Below are 23183 nucleotides of genomic sequence, written 5' to 3' on the forward strand. Positions count from 1 at the left end.
ATGGAAGGCAATTTGGGCCTGGCGCTCAATCTCGGTGTCTTCTAGAGATCTGATCTTCAATTGTTGTTGCCTGAAATTTCAGAGGACTGAGGGCCTGTTTTACACTGGGGATCTTTTGAGGCTCTTGTATGGGCATTGACTGATGAGCTGTAGTCTCTCTTAGATGCTGTGTTCTCTCAGGTTGGCCATATATATTCAATGGAACAAATCATAAGCAATTTAATAGTATACTTAACTTCTGTAATCTGTTACTTTGTTTAAAATTACAGGAAAACGCTGCTCTTAACTTAATCCCAAATGTACAATCTCGCAAGAGGGTTGCAAGAGTCATCCAGGCAGTACACCCCCCTTGGAGTCTACGCAGGGTATTATGTGTTTGACTCCTGCAAGCGTCTTGCGAGAGTCACCACCTTTAAAAAAAAAAAAACCTAAATGAATTTTATTAGCTTATTTAATGACTCTCTTTTTACAGGTTAATCTTAAAAAATAACTGATCACATGAAAAGGAACTCTAAACAGTAGATGAAAACAAAATATAGAACTCTAATGAGTAATGAGATACTTAAAAATAGATTAATATAATGAAACAATACTATACAACATTAAAAAACTGATTACTCTTTCTGAATTATAATTACGACTTGTGAAAACATATACAAAAGGCTAGGAGAAGTATGCTAATACAATAATAATGAACTTGCTGGGAAAATGTCTGAATATGAGAGTCAGAAGAAATAAAGATATAGACAATTCCAACACAAACATTGTTGTATTACTCTGTTTTGTACTCAAACATCATTTTTTTTTACAAACATTTTGCAAAGTGTGCAGACTTTCCTGTTAAGTTACAATGCAAAAGGAATTGCCTTTCAGAATAATGTGCTCACACAGAATATATTATTAAGTTATTCTACCATACATACACTTAAAAAATTACTTTAAATGTTTTTTAGAAATTCACTGAAAACATCAAAGGTTAAAGTAATGTTATAGTTAGGTGACTTTTTCTGTGACAACATTAAAGTTATGAAATAAAAAAAACAGAAATTCACCATGTATAGTTAGCAGCACTAACTATAACTTGCAATCCCGCCATGCACCTCACATACGACATCACCAATGACATGTTCTATGGCATCATTTATGACAACACTGATGAAATCTCAAATTACACTTTCACACATACTGCTCTATAAATAAGTATGACATTAGAGGCCTGACAGTAAGTGCAAAATAGCTCAGGAGAAAATCACCCATTGCTAATGTCACCATACACTTAGAAGTTGACAGCAAGTATTATATGCAACATAGAGCCTAGAGCATACACTTTACAGGTAGCATAGTTCAAATTAACAATCAACCACAGATATACGAGAAATACTCATTGGCTGCAATGTTCAATATCTATACAATATTTATAAATTGTTGACAAAATAGTGAATGCTAGTTCAAGAACAAATGCCCTACCATGGACAGCTTTTATCCATAGATTGAGAAATGAAATGGGCATTAGCTGAAAAGTAGGTACTACAAACAGTTGTTTCTCTATGGCCAGAGTATACTCTGTATCACACTGTTTGCAGACAGTGTAACACTCATGACAAATGTACAACAGAGTATAAAAAAATATTTTAAGAACAGTGTAAAAAATAGTTGTTAAAAACCCCCCACAATTTCCTAAAAAGAATGGGCTAAAGAACATACTACTTGCACCATTCACACTATGGTGAAAACTTTACAGATAGCTAATCTATTCTAGCAAAACTAGCACACATGTATATCTTAGTTCCTGGTACACACAGTCTTCTAAATCAAGTATAAATTATCATGTTGGCAAGATTCTCTCTAATAACTCAAGGCATCTTCGAAAGTTAGTTTCTACTATGTAGAATCTTTCTGCTGTAGGAAACATTTTCTGTAGAAACAAAAAACTTGTCTGAAGCATAATGAACACAAGTCAACTGACACCTGCACGCAGAGTTATTCTTGAATAAAAAGATTTATAACGTGTTCATTACCTCCACACTGCTATGGTGCTTTGGGAACACATGCATTTTGTAAACACTTACACGCATTAGTTGAAACCAAGCTGTAAAAAAATAGGTAGAAAAATTATATGACAACTACCCACCACTATATAAACTATAAAACAAACTAGCACACTCTTTGGAAGATGCCATCAATAATGTCATCATTGATGTCATCAATGATGTCATAAATTAGGTCATAGAGCATAATATGAGTGATATAATATGTGAGGTCATATGCAGTGCATGATGGAGAGCAAGTTATAGTTAGCTCTGCTAACTATGACTGGTGACTTTCTGTGTTATTTGTTTAGTTCAGAACGTTAATGTTTTCACTGACATATTCACCTAACTATAACATTATTTTAACCGTTGGATTTTTCAGTAAATATATGTTATATACTAGGCCTGGGCTAAATTTCCGTTCCGCTCGCGGAAATTGCGATAATTTGACATTTTCGCGTTCCGCGGAGAGCGCGAAAATGTCAAAATTACCGCATTCCGCAGTTTAGCGATAATTTGGTTCTTGCTCGCGCTGTAAAATAATACATTCTCGCGCGCGCGCGCGATCGCTTTACCTGAATCCCCGCGTTCGCCGACAAGTTTTCCCAATCCGATCGCGTTCTCCACAAGATGTTGGATTGTTGGTAGCCATTTGCGCTGTCTCGCGACAGTTCGCGCCCGCAGTAACGTCATGCGTCGCGCGATCACGTCTTTCTTCTCGCGATCATGCGCCGCGAGAAGAGTGAAAACAAGATGGCCGCGCCCGCAAGCAACCGCATGGGTAAGTTGGCAAGCCGCGAACACGCAGAAAATACCACGAACGGGCGGGAAAAAAACTTCCGCATCTTCTCGATATTTCCGGAGATTTTAAACATTTTCGCGATAATTTGCGAAAGTCGCTTTCGCAAATTCCGCCCACCCCTATTATATACTACACATAAATAATATATATATATATGTATTTTATATACATATATATATATATATATATATAAAAACCCCTACTGACAGTTGCCAGTAGGTAGTTATAGTTAGAACTTGGGGGTCTATTAGGATGGCCAGCGGTGCTCACAGCTGGCCTGGCGGTGGAGATCCGCCCGCCATATGTCCCTGGTTCACCCCCCGCCATATTAGTATGGCGGGGGCCCCGCGGCAGACGGGAAGACTGTCCGCCGCTTTTCCACCGGTCGAAATATTGACTGGGCGGAAAAGGGACTCAATATGGTGGCGGTGTTTGCAAGACACCGCCATCCATATTACTATGGGGCATTTCTCATGCAGAGTCTCCGCCATGGAAAGGCATGTGGTAAATGCTATGGGGACCCATTGTGAGCCCACAGGGGATTGCGGGGGTGGGGGGCTGCACTTGGCATTGGCATGAACAAGGTGACAGGCACCGCGCGGTGCATTCCCAGCATTGTGGCGAGCGGTGCTGTGAGCACCGTCCGCCACAATGCTGGGCATAGGGGATGCCACTGCCACGGTGGCGGTGGCATCCTAATTGTAGGTGAGGGACCGCCGCACCCCTGGGGGACGGTCCCGTCCACCCACCATCGTAATAGACCCCTTGGTTTCCATAGATATTGCTTTTTTTGTTTTGCTAATAACTTTGGTGCCGTTTGATAAATCTTCACAAAATTCTCAAAACTAGTTTGCTACTCACTTCACTTGCTGGAAAGTTTTGGGGTGGTCCATCAAGAAAAGGACGATAAAAAGGGGAGTCCCAAAACGCTTTTTCCCCATGCAATTTCCCATAGACATTGTAGACATAACTACAGCCCGAACCGCTGAACGGAATTACACCAATATTTGCAAAAAGCTAGATCTTGGTACAGAAAGAGTGATTTTTGTAATATGGTATATGATTGCTCTATAGTTTTTAAGTGGAAACAAAAAAAGATCATGCTGAGATCTGATTGGCTGCTACTTCAACCAGGATTATCTACATTTTTAAGATACATTCAAAACTCATGGAGTATGCATTCTTATAACTAAAGACTTATCTATCAAATTTACTGTGTTTAAATTATTAAACATGGAAAAATCTGTCTCATGTACTGCAGGATTAGAAAAGGAGCTATATCTTTGTACAAAACATGTTGCTTCATTTTACATTGAAATTCAGATGTGGAACATGGGTAGTGAATGGAGCAATGGGACATGTAGTACATTTTGTGATCTAGAAAATCAATGACGATATTGAATTTGTTAGTGTTAAATTCAACCATATAAGCGAACCTAAACAAATTTGCAGAGCAACAGCAAGGTTTTACTTTTCAAGGGCTATTCAGAGAGAACAATTTCCTCTGTAGTTAGTTTATGCTGTTACCATCCACAAATCTCAAGGACTAAGCTTGAATTACGCATTAATTAACATTGGCTCTACTGTTTTCAAAGATTATATGGCTTGCATTGCTTTATCTTGTGTCAAAACATTAAGAGAACTATATATTATAGCCCTTGAAGAGACAAAAATTAGTGCTGACACTTCCTGTGTATGTGAATACAATTGTTTGTGAAGAACATATACTCCTTCCCTTGAAGAATTTCTGGTTGTATTAAAACCTAAAACATACATATAAAGAAAATACATTTTCAACAATAATGAACCTCTGAACAATGAAGACCCCTCTAAGAAAATGTAAAAACAAAAGCACCTGGAAATTGTAGAATTTCAGTTTAGAAATGCAAATGGAATTAACTGCTATAGTTATTTCATTGTTAATCTTATTCTCTACTAAGCTTTAGTAAGAGAACTAGTCATACAAAACAGTCATAACCCTTTCTCCAATACAGTAACTGATCTGTATTCTCTACTTCAACCTCAAAAACAAATGTCCCACTCTACAAGTGGTATTAGAGATATTGTAGATATTTGTACAGGAACAGTTTGCTTCTCCATAAATCAACAAGATGCTCAGGAATTATGTATGGCTACTCCTGAAATCATAGCTCAGAAGAGTCTGCCACATAAAGATCATTTTGGTGTCAACTACTTTTGGAAACATTAATGTTTCCATTGTTTTATTGCACTTTCAACAGTCACAGAATTTGAAAGATTTGCTTCTCTTCCTATTCCAAATTGTAAATCCATAGCATTTAAACATATTATATAAAAAGCTGTGCACTTTATCTAATTGTAATGATACAAAGAAGTGTTCTACAGAGTATTAACATTAAAACCTTAATTACAGATATCACTGCCATGTAGATTTCAAATTCTGGGCACACTTTCACTTGCAGTGACAAAAAAAAATCCATCATGGAGAAACAACAATTTACAATATATTTGAGGAACAATCCAGGATGGACAGAATGTAATTACACTAAGTTAACCATTAACTACAGATTGACAAAAAATTTATAAAACACTTTTAATTGCAAATCTTTTAACAAATCTCCAACATTTACTCCACATGGTATGTCATAGAAGGACACGCTATTTACCCTCTGTAATGCCTCATCTGGTAAAGACATGATGTAGCCACAGATTCCTTACCTATGACTTTCCCAGGCGTCAGACTGGATCCAGAAGATTTTTCTCCTAGCAATACCCCTGAGTGCAGGTAGGTGGTGTTGGTCGTTTCTGCATGACATCGTCTGCGCTGGAAGTGATGTCCGCATCATCTAGATAGGTACCACCTCTACGCGCTGATGTCAGTTACTTTTCATGACTTTCCATGCCAGATACGTGGAGCCATGAAGAATACTGACATTGGTTTGTTTTAAAGAAACTAGGGCCCTGAAAGGAAACAGCCCTGACCCTAGAAACATGTCCACATTGCTGGGAGTATGGGTGTGTAGGTAAGGAACCTGCGGCTAGATCACGTCTCTACCAGATAAGGCGTTACTGAAGGTAAATAACTTGTTCATCTGATAGAGACATTTAGCCATAGATTCCTTACCTTTGAATAGATACACAAGCAATGCCATCCACGGAAGAGGAACTGCGGACAAGTTTACACTAGAAAATCCTGTAGGAGTGAGCAGCCAAAATGGCCGCCCCTGCAGACTTGAGTATCCAGTCAGTAATGTTTGGCGAACATGTGCAGGGGTGCTCCCATTCCTGCCTGACAGATGTCCAGAAACTGGGACTCAATGGACGAGTTGCTTACCTTCGGTAACGATGTATCTGGTAGAGACACAGTCCAGCCGCAGATTCCTTAACTTAGAATATCACCACAGGAGGGAAGTTAAAAGAACCACAAGAGTGAAGCAAAATGTCGCAAGACAAGTGACCAGAAGTGAACGACCACAAAGAATGTTCACCACACACCCCCTCCAGTGATCGAAGGACTGTAGCGTAACCAAAGAGAACCCAACCCAACCGACTGCCGTGGAAAGAAGGAGGAGCAGGTTTGGGCGGAGGGAGGGAAGGAAAAACAGAAGAACTCCACGCGTGAGGAACACAGGTGGAGCAACATTGAAAAGCATTGAAAAGCATAGACCTTAACCACCCAAAAACGAGGACGGAGTGGAGGGCCAAAGGGCTCCAAAGCCGAACAACACACCCTGTCCCAGAAGAAGGTGCGAGTACACGGCACCATCCAAAAACGAGGAAGGAGTGGAGGCCCTAGGGCCCCACGCCGAACAACACACCCTGCCCCAGAGGAAGATGCGAGAGCACACCTCAGGAAGACCAAGGCCACCGGAAAGGAGGCTAGGTGGTAGAACAGCACCTGAAAAGGCCTTCGCAGAAAGGGGGCGGAATGGGCAGGTGTTAAGGAATCTGCGGCTAGACTGTGTCTCTACCAGATACATCGTTACTGTAGGTAAGTAACTCGTCCATCTGATAGAGACATCTAGCCGCAGATTCCTTAACTTAGAATAGACACGAAAGCCATACCCCATAGGAGGAGAGCCCTCAAGATAAACACACCAAGTTCCAGGAGAACATATCCGTCAAAAAGGGTGACATAACATGGTGGGAACCGCAATGCCAGGACAACTGACATCAGACCCAGGAAACTCCATAAAGGAACATGAACAAGGGGCGGCAAAGATACCACAATCCATCAAGGGATGGTGTGAGACCTCCCTCGTCCAGATACAGACGAAAGTAAATACAGAACCAGAAAGGTCAGTGCCAACTGGAAGAAAATGCAGGATCTCCTTCGAACAGAAGAAGCCAAGCACCGGTTTCCACGGATCCGAGAGGATCGAAGCCCCAAAGGGGCAAGACAATATGACAACGTCAGAGCATACCGCCTGAACATACACCCCAGTGGATGCCAAAATGAAACAGGGGACAGTCCTAAGACTGCCCTTGCCAAGAACAGGAGCCTCAACAGCAGGCTTGTGTGGTTAAAGGAAAAAAGAAATACTGGTTGAAATTGTACCACCTTTCAACACTTGACACCAGTGGCAGGGTCCAAAGCATTGTCCAGTGCCACCAGAGACAGAAGACTTAGCATTGAGCAAATATCTCCTTAGGTAGGCATCCAGCCAACCGTACCCAAAGGTACAACCTTGAAGGGAATAATCGGCAAAGCCAGGAACACCCAGAGGACTCGCTCCCGAAGGAGAGAGTGAGCAAACATTCCTGATACTAGGGCAAGAAGGAACATAGTATGTGGGCACCCCCGTGGTGTGTATAACTCACGACACCTACATAATTTGTAGAGGCAAGGATGTAGGTATATGTACATGAATTGACGTAACCCTAGATAAGGGAAGTCGCACAATTGGTACCTCGGCACCCACCAGAGACAGAAGACTTACCATTGAGCAAATAGCTCCTTAGGTAGGCATCCAGCCAACTATATCCAAAGGTACAACCTTGAAAGGAATAATCGGCAAAGCCAGGTACACCCAGAGGACTCGCTCCCGAAGGAGAGAGTGAGCAAACATTCCTGATACTAAGGCAAGAAGGAACTTAGTATGTGGGCACCCCCGTGGTGTGTATAACTCACGACACCTACACAATTTGTAGAGACATAGGTGTAGGTATATGTACATGAATTGACGTAACCCTAAATAAGGGAAGTCGCACAATTGGTACCTCGGCACCGGTGTACGGCATAACTGTAACAGCACAGAAGCAAGGACAGCTCCTCAACGGGGAAGAAACCTGGTCTCCCGTGAGGCAGGCAAGAACATTGACCACAACACTCCCAGGGAAGGAGAGAAAAACCACAGACAGAAGTCTGTCGGAGAAGGCATACACCACCATATACCGACACCGTCAACCAACAACGAGAATGTGGAGAAGAATACATTTACTGTAATGATACATAAAAGAAACAACTGTGCCAGGAATGTGAGTAAGAACTCACACCCAGAGAAACAGCTGGGGTGGAGCACAGAACCAATGGAAGAAAAGTCAGACATGAGCCACTAAGCCTTTGAGAGCTATAAAATATGTATAGGACCAGGAGTGGAAAAATCTGACCCCCTGCCCAGCAAGAAGCAAGGGACCAGAGACCCTGCTAGGGAAACAGGGTAGGAGGCAACGCACAGCCGAAACAGAGCTGGCGGAAACTACCCTTGCCCTATGCAAGAGCCCCAACAGGGCTTAAGCCATAATAAAAGAGGTAATGACTACCCCACTCCAGGAAGAATAGAACGTAGAGCATAACCTGTGTGCACCAATACGTCGAATACACACAGAATAAAGGAGAGACCGTTCCGAAGCGGATCAGAGCGACCTGCCCCCTTAGGAGTGTGTCCCCACCTCCAGACAGGCAAGAAAGGCACAGCAAAAGCTGCAATAACACGCCACAAAAAAACAGGCGTGGTAAAACCCCAACGAAACAGCAGGGAAGAACGCCCCTACAGAGGCAGGAGAGAACTATGGACCAACCGTAGACAACCAAATTGAACCCCAGGTGAGAAACCAATCCCATGGATCTCACCAGAGGAGACGCCCTACAGCAGTTGGAAGAGACAACTAGCGTCAAAACTTCCTGGGCAAGGAAGAGTAGCTATATAATAGCCTACAAATACCCCACATAGGGTAAGGCACAACCGTACAAAAACAAGGGTTCCTCTTGAGACATGCTCATAGGTAGAGGCTCAACAAGAAAGGTAAAAACAGCTGAACCAGCTGTATCAGAATAATGGAAAGAAACGCGGCTGAACAGCCAGACAACCCAGAATGCTTGTAACCCAGAAACGGGCACAAGAAAAACAGTGACGGCACCGTCACTAAATCAAAAATTCTCCACAAGAATTAAGTCATAGAAACACAGACAGGAGGCGGCGGACCCCCCAATCAGCATGGTTGTTAAAAAGATTGACCCCATCAAATGGCAGATCCCTAAGCCGGTCCTGAACATGCTCCGGGAAAACTCCATCACGCAACCACGCATGGCGACGCAGGACAACCGACCTGGCCATAGCCCGCCCAATGGAGTCAGTGGTGTCCATGGCGGACCAGATCGAAAATTGCGCCATATCACGGCCATCACAAATCAGCCGGCCCAGGTCAGCGCGAGAGCTCTCCGGCAAGGAGGGGAGGAGCTGCTCAACAGATTCCCAAAGGGCAAGGTAGCCCGAACAAACACATAGGACGTGTTCAGGGACCGGAGTCTCGAGCTGGCGGACACAAACCCATTGTGGCCATATGACTCCAACCATCGAGACTCCAGTGTGGGAGGATGCAACAGAACAGGAGAGGAAGAGAGAGCTGCCTGGAGCACAAGTCCTTGAATCCCAGGGTGGAGGGACAAACAGGCAGGGTCATCGGAAACCGGGCGATGGCAATGTGCCACAGCACGATCCACGGGATCCCCCGAAGAGGGCCTCACCCACGTCCCCAAAAGGATGTCATGTAATGACCACGCAAACGGCAACAAAGGCTCCACTTCCCCAAAGCCCTGATGGGGAAGATCCAGCAACGGATCCGAAGGCCTAGAGACAGAGGACGGCTGCATCAGCAAAATATTCGCAGCCATGCGAACTGCCCTTGCAAACCTCTCACTAGCCTCCGTGGCCCTGCGAGGCGGTGACAGCAAGTCATCAGTAGGTGATGCATTACATAATAATGGGATGACCCATACTAGTCCACGGACCTGGGTAATGTTCGGTATAGGAAACAATGGTCCTAGACTATTTTCGTTTGGAAAGCATTCATTGAGTCAAAATCTATAAACATGGTAAACATAGAAATCAAATTGCATCATAAATGTATCTTAGTTATTTCCAATTCAATTAAGTATATCCTCAAAATGACACACAAGCACCATAAATAGCTCCAATAGTGACTGTTTAATTTCACAGTTATTATAACAGATCACTGTAGAGAATGCTTCAAAACAGAAAAAGAGGGTTGCTCCAGGGGGAGTGTGAAAAAAGAAAGTGTGCTCATGAGAGTAGGATAGATATATAGGAGGGGAAATCAGAGAGTAATTTAAACAATCAATTACGTATAGTAATGCCCTTAGTAGACTGGTCATGGTTTACAATAGCACCAGTCTTACAATGGGGACTGTCTCTTATTGATTTGCGAGTAATTTTCTGTTTCTTGATGTTGTACAGAGTATAATCATTTGTAAAAAGGCAGGGATGGTGTGAAGTAGGGTACAGGCCCACTAGGGGAAAGTCGACGTTTCGACCCTGGCACATAGAGGGTGGTTTTGATTCTCTGCGGGTGGGTCTTCCTCAGGATGGGTGGGAGGACAACCTGTGTCAAAGGTGGAGTCAGGATTACAGCCCCTCAGGTGGCGGTCCGCATAATTTCAGCGGTGAATAGAATAGATGTCGAGAAATCAATCTGTAGAGTTCAGGGCAGTGGTGTTGAAGAAATCAGCACACTGGTAGAGCAAGGCATCTCAATAGGCCTTCACAGCACAGTCCAGGTGATCAGCGCTGTACTCCTCGAGTCATTTTGAGGATATACTTAATAAAATTGGAAATAACTAGGATACATTTATGATGCAATTTGATTTCTATGTGTACCATGTTTATAGATTTTTACTCAATGAATGCTTTCCTAAGGAAAATAGTCTAGGGCCATTGTTTCCTATACCGATCAGTAGGTGAAGGACGCAAGCTAATCCGTCCACCCAACAGCAAAAGGATGTGCCGGCCAATGCCCCATGGGCGCCCGCTCCAGAGAGCGTGGAAATTACTCTGGGGGTGGGGAATCCACTGGGACCACATCCTCCACCAATAAAGGAGGGACCGGGGATGGCACCGGCATCGAACGGCGTCGAGGCGACGTCGTGCCGGCGGCGGCGAACTCTGAAGAGGCCTCATCCGCCCGGTGTCGGACCGGCGTTGACCCAACGTCACCGAGGCGGAAACCTGCTGGGAGAGGTGGCGCCGACTCAGAGTTGTGTTCCGCACCGCAGCCACCTCCAGCAACGCCGCTGGGAGCTCCAGAAGGCTGTGCAATGGCGCTATGGAAGGGCTAGACGTTGTGGGATGCCCCACCGGGCCGTGAACCGACGTCACTGCGACTCCGGAGTCGGAGTCAGGGCACCTGGTCGGCACCGAGGGTAAATTCGCCGGCGGAGTCCTGACCTGAGTCACTACACCCCCTGTGGGGTCCTGAAGGCGTGCCAGGGAGGGGGAGCAAAGCAAAAATGGACTGCAGGGCCCTGCAGTAGTCCTCCATCTGGGCTCGAGTCGCCCCAGCACCCGGAAATGGGGGATATGCAGGGTTCGACTCCTGGGGGCCCACATCCGTCAAAGACCGGGAGCAGCGGGCCCCGACGTCATGGCAACGCGAAGCCCATGACTTCCGCAACTTCCTCCGGTGCTTACCTAAGGTAGACGAATGACGGTCATGACCCCGGGACCTGCCCCTAACAGTAACGTCCTCATGGAAAGACTGGCGCCACCTGGACCCCTCCGCTGGAGAAGGAGACCGGCGTTGCGAGGGGTCTATTCGGGACATCTGAGCAGACAGCAACTTCATGCGGCTTCCCTCAGGGACTTCGGTCGCAGCTGTTGGCAGGCGTCGCACTCCACAGAGTCATGGTCCTCACCCAAGCACCACATACATATTTCATGAGGGTCCGTCGCTGACATCTGCCGCGAGCAGGACCGGCACGATTTGAAGCCGGCAGGCATCGAAACACACTGTTCCTGACCCAAAAAGGCATTGAGAAGGCCTGAAGAGAGCAAAAACAGGCCAGAGGTACCACTTCTCCCGGATCCGCGTTAGGACGCGTAAAAGAAGAAAATTTACGTCAGCACGCCGGGAGGGTCTTATATGGCTCCATTGATGTCACTTCCGTGGATGACGTCAGGACGGAGCCGGACGACGCCACCTCCCGGCGTGCAGAGGTACTGCTGGGGAAAAAAGATTTTCCGGATCCAGCCTGATGCCTGGGGGGATATTCTAAGTTAAGGGATCTGCGGCTAGATGTCTCTATCAGATATTGCAATGCAGTGGTGGCAGCCTTAGCTCTGGTGGAATGAGCCATTTAGCCTTCAGGAGGCTACCTCTAGGACAGAGCATAGCAGATTTTGATGCAGAGGGCGACCCACCAGGAGATGATCCTCTTCTGCACCGCACGACCTTTCGTCGCTCCAACATACCACATAAAGATTTGGTCGTCCACCTATAATTCTTTTGTGCGGCCAAAGTAGAACAACAATGCTCTTTTTGGGTCCAGGCGATGGAGTTTCTCCCTTGTTTAGAGGGATGCAGAGGAGCGTAGAAAGTAGGCAAGTTAACATTTTGCCCTTCATGAAATGGAGTATCCACTTTTGGAAGAAAAGAGGCCCTAGTGTGAAGCACAAACTTGTCAGGCAATATTTTGAGACAGGGGGGTGCATGGATGATAAAGTCTGCAGCTTACTCACCCTCCTGGCAGAAGTAATTGCCACTAAGAAGGCTGCTATAATGGTGAGCAGACAGAGGTGGCAATTATGCAGGGGCTCAAAAGGTTCTCACACTGAGGCATAATGAAAGGGGGAGGTGGGAACATATTTACAACGCATTTCAAAAATCTATGTACAATGGGTGATTTAAATAAGGAGGGTTGGGCTGGCAGCCTCAGTAAGGCAGACAAAGCCACCTCCCTTCACCATGACTCTAGGTGCGGTTCTGTGATCACATGCCTTAATTATCCCACAATCTGAGGTATTTACAACTCAATTACGGGTGGGGTAGGTCCCCTGGAGAAACCCTATTAGTTCCCTTAGGCTAACAGCTTCATTGACGTCTTCAGACCAGGAGTACGGGGTGGGCGGGATAGGGAGGGGTGGAAAATAGATAGGTTTGGATGGGGTAATTGGAAATATGTATGTGCTACAAGTTCACGATTTTTTAGATGACTTTATTTCATGATCAGCAAATATTTGACATGATGCGACAGTACATGGATTTTGTTTCCGGTCCCGCTGTTTGAATACTGATCGGTGGATTCGCACAATTGTTTTGTTGCAACTATACAAAAAACAAATGACCTTCTGTAATAATTTTTTGTATTGATAATGTTACCACGGTCCTCAATAAAGTATGTTAAAAAAAAAAAGGCAGACAAAGCCGAAAGATACCCTTTCAAAGTGCCCCGGGCAGAGCCTTGCATGGCAAGGGACAAAATAAAAATAAAAATATAAGAAAGGGAAGCAGAAAGAGGGTCAGTAGACTTTGTTTCACCGGCAGGAGCATACCATCTTAGAGAAGGGAAACCTGCCTGCCAGAATAACATTGCAGACTTCGGAAGGAAGGTCGAAAGCTGTCAACTGTCGCCGTTCAATCTCCACGCAAGAAGGCATAGAGTAGGCAGGTTTGGGTGGAGGACCCTCCCCTGCTGCTGCGACAGAAGATCCTCCAAAAGGGGCAGCCTGATTGGAGGATGGATGTTCATTTGCAGAAGCTCGGGCTACCAGTCTTTTCGTGTCCAGTCTGGAGCCACAAGGACGACTTGGGCCTGGTCGTTCCTGATCTTCTTGAGAACTCTGGGCAGGAGTGATATGGGTGGAAAGGCATGCTGGAGGCCTGATCTCCACTTGAGATGAAAAGCGTCGCCAAGCGAGAACTGCCTTGAAAACTTCAGCGTGCAAAACTACTGGCATTGCGCGTTCTCTGTGGAGACGAACAGATCTAACCAGGGCTCTCCCCACTGAAGAAAGAGACCTTGCGTCACCTTCGGATGGAGATGCCACTCGTGATTCACTAGGCATCGATGGCGGAGTTTGTCTGCCCTGGCGTTCCCGGAATCTGCCAGGTGGTGAACCACCAAGGATATGGCCTGCTGTTCCAGCCATGTCCAGAAACGCAGGGCCTCTTGGCCAAGAGTCCACGAACCCTCTCTGCCCTGTCTGTTGCAGTACCACATGCTGGTGGTGTTGTCTATGAATACATGAACTAGCCTTCCTTTGATGGAGGGTAGAAAGGCTTTCAATGCCAATCGGATCGCTCGGAGCTCCAGCATACTGATGTGGAGTCCAGATTCCGCCCGAGACCAAAGTCCTCATCTGACAGATGACCGCCCCATCCCAGAAGTGACGCATCTATCACTACTATTAGATCTGGTTGGGGAAGGGAGAGGGGTCTTCCTCTGACCCTATCGCGGCTTATCAGCCACCACTGAAGGTCTCGTACAGTTCCCTCTGAGATCTGGACCATGTCAGAGAGATTCTCTTGATGCTGCGCCCACTGGAACTGCAGGATCCACTGCAGAGCCCGCAAATGCCATCTGGCATGTGTCACCAGCAGGATACAGGCTGCCATGAGGCCCAGCAGACTACAGAATAGAGGCTGAAACATCAGTATCATTGCCTGAATATCATGGACTCGCCATTTGGGAGGATAAGCCCAAAACTGCACACTATCCAGAACGGCATCTGAGAAAGAATCCGGTATGACTTTGGCACATTGATAGTGAACCCCAGTGAATGCAGGAGGTTCACCGTAGTCTGGAGGTGGGAGACAGCAACCTGGGGTGAGCTCGTGGTCAACAGCCAGTAGTCGAGATAGGGTAAGACTGGCACCCCTGATCCGTGCAGATGAGCTGCAACCACCTCATTACCATGGTGAACACCAGAGGGGTGCTATTAAGGCCAAAAGGGAACAACATAAACTGAAAATGCTTGTGACCTACCGTAAACCGCAGGTAGCGCCGATAGGCAGGCAGGACGGGAATGTGGAAATAGGCGTCCAACAACACCATTCAGTCTCCTGGGTCCAGGGCAGACAAGGTCTGAGCTAGTGTTAGGATCTTGAATTTTTCCTTTTTGAGGAAGTAGTTGAGGGCTCGCTAGGATAGGACGAAAGCCCATGTCGTTTTTCGGGACCAGAAAGTAGCAGGAATAGCAACCACAGCCTACTTCTGGCTCCGGAACTCTCTCTATGGCGTCCATGGCCTAGAGAGTCATGACTTTCTTTGGGAGTAAAATTAAATGATCCTCCGTCAGCTGGCTGTAGGTTGGAGGCATGGAGGGAGGGTGGTCTCAAAGGGAAGAGAGTAGCCCCTTTAGATTATCTGGAGAACCCGCCCGTCCAATGTGATGGCCTGCCAACAACTGGATACCCATGGTATGGAAGGTTGAGACAAAGGAGGTTTTGGAGGCTGAAGTTGCTGGGGAGGTAGTGATCTGACCCATCTCTGGCATGCCAGGCCCACATGGTTGGAACGAACAGCGGCCATGCAGGGGTTGCTGAGCTTGCGCGGCTCGGTGGCTGGGGTATGGTTGGCATGGCTGAAAGCTCTTTTCCGTAGCCAAGAAAGGTGCATACGGCAGACTTGGTATGTGCAGCCACTAAGAGGCCCAAGGACTTGGCCGTAGCTCGTGAGTCCTTAAAACGCTCCAGAACTGTGTCTGCCTTGCCATTGAAGAGGCAGGTGCCATCAAAGGGCATGTCCATGAGTGAGGCCTGGACATTCCCTGAAAAGCCAGAGGTTCTCAGCCAGGCATGGTGTCTGACAGCCACCGTCGATTAAATTGGTCTCCCCAGCAAGTCGGTCTTGTCGAGACCACATCGAATAGCAAACACTGCTGCATCTCTCCCATCTGATATTTTTGGGGAATGGGCAGCCCGGGCCTCCTCTGGGACCTGTCGCAGCACTTGTGCAATCTTTTCCCACAGAGTGTGGGAAAAACAGGTCAATAAGCATGTGATGTTCACTGACCGCAATGAAAGGCTGGAGAAAGAAAAGAAAAAGTCTTACCCCAACTATCCAGCCTCTTGGATTCCCTATCCGAGAGAGCAGAAGGTAACGCACCTTGGAATGCCTGAACTACCAAGCTCTCTGGGGTACAGTGGGTAATGAGGAAATTTGATTTGCCGGAGAAGGGCGGTGTCAGCGGGCAATTGTTCTACTCATAGGAGCCCCTGTGCTGGGTTTAGACCAGGTCCCTAGTAGGACATCTGTGAGGGCTTCATTAAATGGGAGTAAGGGTTCCAAGGAGGAAACTCATCTGTAGCACCTCCATCAAGATGTCCTTCTTGACCACCACAGGAGGAAGCTGATGGCCATGGACCCCAGCTGCCCTTCGCACCACCATACCATTAGACGCTCCCTCCTTTGTAGCCATGGTAGGGGGAGAAAGCATTCCAGTCTCTGGAGAAGTATCCAGCCCACTTGCCTCACCCAATTCCTCATATCAATCCATTTCCTCATCAGGCTGGTGTTCTAAAGAGGTGTTGCGACCCCTCCCAATCTTCTTCCATTCCTAGCCCTTCAGAATAGGGCTCAAGAAAGGATCTAGGACCAGTAGGTTCTGTCGACACCGGGTTCGGTGTCGGGCAATGCAGTGCCCGCTCCAGATCATCGGGTATCAGAATGGGGCTCCTGTCACCGGTGAGCACCGGCGACATCGTGAGCATCGGTGTCGTGGAAGGTTGCAGTGGCACAATCGACGCCAGTCCGGATCCATGTCTGGATCTGTGGGTGAGGCATCGGTGCAGGGGCCAGAGCTGCCGGTGTGAAACCCGATGGAGCCCCCTCTGATCCAACGGGGCCCAGAGGCAAGTCAGAGGGGTCATGCCACCCAAAAATGGGCATTACTCTCATGTTGTTCTATTGATGTGTGCACATTGTTTTGTCTTATCTAAAATGTTGTGTGTTATATGTATTGTTGAGGTCATTTTGTGTTCTTGTCAAAATTTATGTTGGAAAATGGATTTTTGAAGATTGTGGGTGTGGATATATAACAGTTTATCTATGATGTTTGTATAAATTGATGATTTTTTGATAATGATGTAAAAAGTTTTTTCTAAAAATAAAACAAAGTTGAAATTGAAATTAACACTTGAGTCATTTACGTGTGACCGATTTGAAAATTGACCAAAGAAATATCAGTATTGGCATGTTTGTTGTTGCTTACGAATATTTGGCTCAGCTTTACTGATTTAGGGCCAAAACCCTCTTTTGTTAGTAGTAGCCCAGCAATGAGAAGCATGGCCTCATAAAATTCTTTTAGTTGGTCAGGAGTTGATCCAGCTCCCAGAAAATTGGGATGGTGCAAAGCTGACCCAGGCGCAGGTTCCGTAGAATGAGGCCCTGAATGTCGCTTCTCCATCGCGTCGGGTGACAGACGGGGAGAAGTCAAAGCACTCTTCAACTTATTGTGCTTCTTGCGCCTCTTACTTGAATGTCCGGATGATTTTGAACAGGATGATGAGGACTAGGGACTCCTGGAGTGGTGCAGGGAACTTCCTCTGGATCTGGACCGTGACCTTTGATAAGTCGAGCGCCATGGTGTCGCCTGCCAGGCCGCAAGCAGCTTTAGGGACCGCTTTAGCAAAGCCTTTAGAGCCATGGCCCGGCAGTCGAAGCACAATTTTAAGTCATGGTCGCACTCCAGACACCAAAGGCCAACCAAATGCAGGTCCTTCACCAACATGGCATGGCGACAGGCGCCACACAGTTGGAACCCTGAAGTCTTTCTAGAAATGATATACCAACACACCAAAAAAGAGGGTCAACAAAATGTTGAAAAATCCTGTCAAAAAGGGAAAGAGGGTAGCTCTCTTCATGTACCAGTGCTTGACTGGTGTGGAAAGAAAAGAACGGACATAAGAGCACCGAGGTGATGCCTATATAGGTCCCCTAGACGTCACTTCCGGCGTGGCTGACACGCAGGGGTATTGCTTGTAGAAAAATCTTCCAGATCCAGTTTGAGGCCGGGAAATTTATAGATGTCTCTGTCAGATATCAGTATATTATGTGACCTTGCATGGTTGATCAAATCGACTGCTTTATGTAAGAAATGTGTTTAATTACTATGTACTTGTTTCCTAATGTTAGCAAAAGAAACAGTTGAACAAGCACAGCATTAATAAGGGTTTTTTTCAAAATTCATATGATTTGTGTTTTTAACCAGTGTTTACTGATAACTGCAAGAGGATTCACATCTTTGCCTCATTAAGTGTTGACATACCCTGTAACTTTATTGTTACAACTTTCTGATAACACACAAAAAGACTATATTTTTGTAATTCTTTATGATAATTATACTTGACTTTACAGGCAAGATAAATATGTTAAAAAAATGAGCATACATCCTTCACTTCGTATATAGCCAAATTAAAGTACCATCATGTGTACCACTATTATATAACTTACCTTTCACTGCAATGTTTTCTAACATCCTGTCTGTAGTAGAACTGTTGTGGTAGGTTTTTTTAACCAGGCCTTTATTTGGATGAATATTGAATTAGTGCTATGTTTTATACAGGTAACCCGATATAGGCTCAGGTAGTAACTAAACCTTTCACCTATATTGCCCCTTCCATTACACAACATAACGGTTCTTGGTAGGGACCTTTTACCTAGTTATGGTACTGCTTAAATGACGTGGGGTTTTCTCTGCAAACTAGCCTCATTCATTATGCATGAGGATTCTTGGAATCTCAGCAGGACTACCATCTCCTGCATATTAACTATGCATAAGGGTAATTCCTTCCGTCATCCTAGTCTGCCATGAAACAGCAAGGTAGATCCCCTGAGGGTACCACTTTGGGTATATAAACACCATATATTTGCTGAGACAGGAGAGCAGAAAAATGACTTCCATGCTGACACACTGATGCGAAACGCTGAGGTTCCTGCACGCAGACACTCCAGCTTGCAGTGGTCTGACATCCCTTGCAGGGTGTCCATCTCGAGACCTAGACAGGGTCCCACAGTCTTTCACTTCAGGTAATGGGGTTGGCTTTATCCTAGGGCAATTCTTGGATCTCCAACTACATAGATGCTAGGTTCACGTAGATACATCTAGTTAGGATTGCATTGTATTAGTACGCAGTTTATTGTCATGTCATCATCATCATCATCAGTCTTTATTCGATTTAAAATGAATCATAAAAGACACAAACATAAGAACGGGAGCACAATTTATGCGCCCTCGTTAATACCTGACATCAATAAATACATTAAAAAGACAATTAAGAAAAGCATTAAATAGATCTGTATGCTGATGAATAGATCTAAAAAAAAAAAAAAAAAAAAAGAATGAAAAGACACACTGACAGTTGCACATTCAAGATCACTAGGCTGAAGAACCAGGCTCAATGCACATAAGTGACCCAGGCCCCATATTCCATTGGGGGACCTCTAGGGTGTTCTTGGTCACTTTTCTTCGTAAAGACCATGCCCAACCCAAATATTTAGCTAGGGCCACAGAAACAATTGTTAAAGAGCTAGTGCGCAGAATTCGTAACGCCACAACACTGCTCCTGGTACCAAGTGTCTTGCACATGGGGGAGAGCCAAACACGTCTTGGAGCAATAAATGTCGGACATACAAACAAAAAGTGAGCAGTTGTTTCGGATTTAGCCCCACATGCAGGGCATGATTCCTCCGATTTACTATCCCACCTCCCTGTCAAAGATCTAAGGGGTAGAGACCCAGCTCTAAACTGGAAGTAAAGTTTCCTGTCACCAACATTGGTAACCAAGTCCCAGTATGATTCTAGGGCCGGGGCAATTTTAGCCTCTAGGAAGGTACCGGACATCCCTGAAGCTCTGTTCAATACCTGGAGGTCTACTCTATCCCAGTATGCCTTTTTGAGAGAACTCTTTGATGGAAACAAGGCTGTCCCCGGGTCAGACCATAGCACCTCCATGCCCATTCCTTTCAACGTCTCATGTAAGCTCTTTAACCATGCAATTTTATGGAAGACATCAGTATTTATGATATCCATAAGACCGTTGGCGTAATGGGAGAGCTCAGGGGTAGTCCAGAGTCTCCGCCAGTATAAAACCGGTCGGAGCTTTGCAATGTCCAGTATGGATCTCCTACCTAGGTCATATCTAAGTGGGATCAATGGAGTACTCTGGGGGAGACCAGTTATACTCCGGAAGAATTTGTTTTCAACACTGGATAAAGGGGCTAGCTGGTCAAAACCCCAAAGCTCCGCCCCGTATAATGCAGAACTTAAAGCCTTAGCTTCATAGACTTGCAGTACTGGGCTTATTGGTTTAGTGAATGACTTACTAAATTCCCTGCTTAAGGCACCGGTTAGTTGTTTAAATCGCAGGGTGGCCATTTCGATATGTTTACGCCATTTGCTATCATTTGCTATTTGGATACCAAGGTACGTGAAGTTGGTTACCATCTCCAAGGTTTGGCCCTTAGTGGATACCTTTTTTCCTCGAAAGCTAGCATGGGGGTTAAAGGCCATGAATTTTGTTTTTGCCACGTTAACCTCCAGACCGTGATCAAGGCAAAAGTCGTCGAACAGGCACAAGGCTTTCTGCAGACCACTTGACGTTTTGGATACGATAAGCGTATCGTCTGCAAACATTAATATAGGGATGGTAACTCCAGCCAACCTTGGGGCGTCAATGTTTGCAGAAAGCATAAGATCAACTATCTCATTGATATATAATGAGAAGAGCGTGGGTGCCATAGTACACCCTTGTCACACACACCGCTCAACCGGGAACTCAGGGGTAACCTCGCCTGGCCCGCCCCATTGGATCCTAGCGTAGCTGGACTCGTGCAATCGCATGGCCAGTGTCAAGATTTCTTTAGGGAGACCAAGCTTTTCCAAAACTGCCCACAACCAAAGACGAGGCACAAGGTCAAAGGCAGCTCTCAAGACCATGAAAGCTGCGTAGAGGCTGCCTTTGCCCAGCGTCACCACCCGCCAGTGGAGTTGGACAAAGCGGAAAACCTGGTCTACTGTACTGATTGATTTACGGAAACCTGCTTGGAAGGGGGACAGAATGTTATTGTCATCAATCCACTCCTGTATCTGGTTCAGGACCATCCTCCCAATCACCTTCTGTATAGAATCTATCAGACTAATTGGCCTGTAGTTGCATGGGAGTGCCTTATCGCCCTTCTTAAATACAGGAATTATAACAGCACCCCCCCCATGATTTGGGAACAGGAGCACCTACGGCCACGGCATTGGCCAAAAGAGTAACGTACTTACTCCAGCTGTCTTTGTTATGGAGAAAAACATCAGGAGGAACCCTATCTGGCCCAGGGGCACGGCCACTAGTAACAGAACCCAGAGCCTTCAGAGCATCTTGGGTGCAAAAGGGACCTTGTGAGAAGGGAGCATAAATAGGAACCCAGGCAAAGTTAAACAAGGGATTACAGGCGTATTGGGGTTTGAAGTATTTAACCCACTCCACTTGAGAAACGTAATTGGATGGGCTATCTGGTCTCCCGCACCTGCCCCACTTGATGATGTTCCAAAATAACCGGGAATCTTTGATACAACATGCGCCTTTTAGGTCAAGCCAATGTTGTTCATCCCAGTTCCTTTTGGCCGTTCTTATAGCCTTTTTATACAGCAATCTAGCTAGGCGAACAGAGTCATTGAATCCATTAGAGAGGGCAGTGGCCAAGTTGGCCCTAGATTGCCTACAGGCATCATCGTACCATCTGAGACTCTTGGGTGAGATCTTGTTGGATTTCCTCCTTGGCTTTATAAAATACGAGCCTATGTCATCAAACAGCTTGTCGTGAAGTTCAGTGATTGCTGTGCAGCGTGACTCTGAGATCGATATACCCTCGAGCTCCAATATGGCGTCAGCTAATTTGTTGTCTATGTCAGCAGTGACCAAGTGATTTAGCTTAAGCTCGTGCCACTTGAGCCTGCGCATATCGTTTGTAGGGACAACTTCAGGCGGCCTTGAATCCGTGGCCTCGGCTACTGGGCGGTTGCTAGTCCACCATTGGTGGGTAACACAAATAGGGTTGTGGTCGCTCTCAACTCTAGCCTCAACTGTCATATCTAAGACAAAACGCCACAATTTCAGACTACATAGAACGTAGTCTATCCTGCTAGAGTGGCGACCATTATCAAATTTATTGGCCCCTAGTTTGTCACCCACCGTCCTTCCATTCAGAGCCCTCAGACCATACTCGTAGCAGAGAGCATTGACCTGCAAGATTGTCTCAGACCACCTTTTTATGGAGTTAAGATCAAGCTCGGGTACTCCCCAGAGTTGGTCTTCCACTGGATCAACGCCCCACCCGACATCGGGATCCAAGAGTGGTTCGAAGGTGACGTTCAGATCACCAGCGACAAGCACTCCCCTCCCGCCTGAATGCTGATCTATAAGAGAAGCCAGGTGTGCCAAGACCCGTGAGCCCGACCTGTTAGGGTCTCTCATATACAAATTAAAGATATCCAAATCGCCGAAGGGGCCCAGTGATAGTCTGACTAGTTGGATATCGTCAGAGCTAGTTAAAACTGCGTTAGCTCCTGGAAATACGTCCTGGCGAACCCAGATTGTCAGACCTCCCTTCGGACGTCCCTTGGGGCCCCGTATTGCAGGGACACAGAAGTTCAAAAAGCCCTGCATGAACTGGGGTTCACAAGACCAGGTCTCCTGGAAGATGCAAACGTCAAAGCCCCCTATAAAAGCTAACCATTCTGGAGATTCCATTTTTGACTTCAGACCAGCAACATTCCAGGAGACCATTGATCCCCTAGCCGCTCCATAACCAGGTGCATGAAGTGGACAACCGTAGGTCTGTTCGGAATCCCTGGGGGTTTTGCCAACCAGTTTGGGGGAAAATGTATCTTGAGACACCCCATTGGGTAGAAGATGGACTGCCTGACCTCCCCCCTTTGCCTCACCTATGGTGCTACTTGGGTTTGAAAAGATAATAGGAAGCGGCGTCCCAGGCGCCGGTCAATCCGAGGCTACAGGGTAGCGCAATTCATTGATTCCCCAGTTTGACTGTTCTGGACTAGATCTTACAGGTATGTTGGCATTAAAGTTGTAAAAGTACCTTAGGTCTTGAACCCCGATTTTGGACTGGGCATAAGCCGATGGATGAT

The sequence above is a fragment of the Triturus cristatus genome, chromosome 1_2 (genome assembly GCF_964204655.1).
Source record: "Triturus cristatus chromosome 1_2, aTriCri1.1, whole genome shotgun sequence".
Taxonomy (NCBI): domain Eukaryota; kingdom Metazoa; phylum Chordata; class Amphibia; order Caudata; family Salamandridae; genus Triturus; species Triturus cristatus.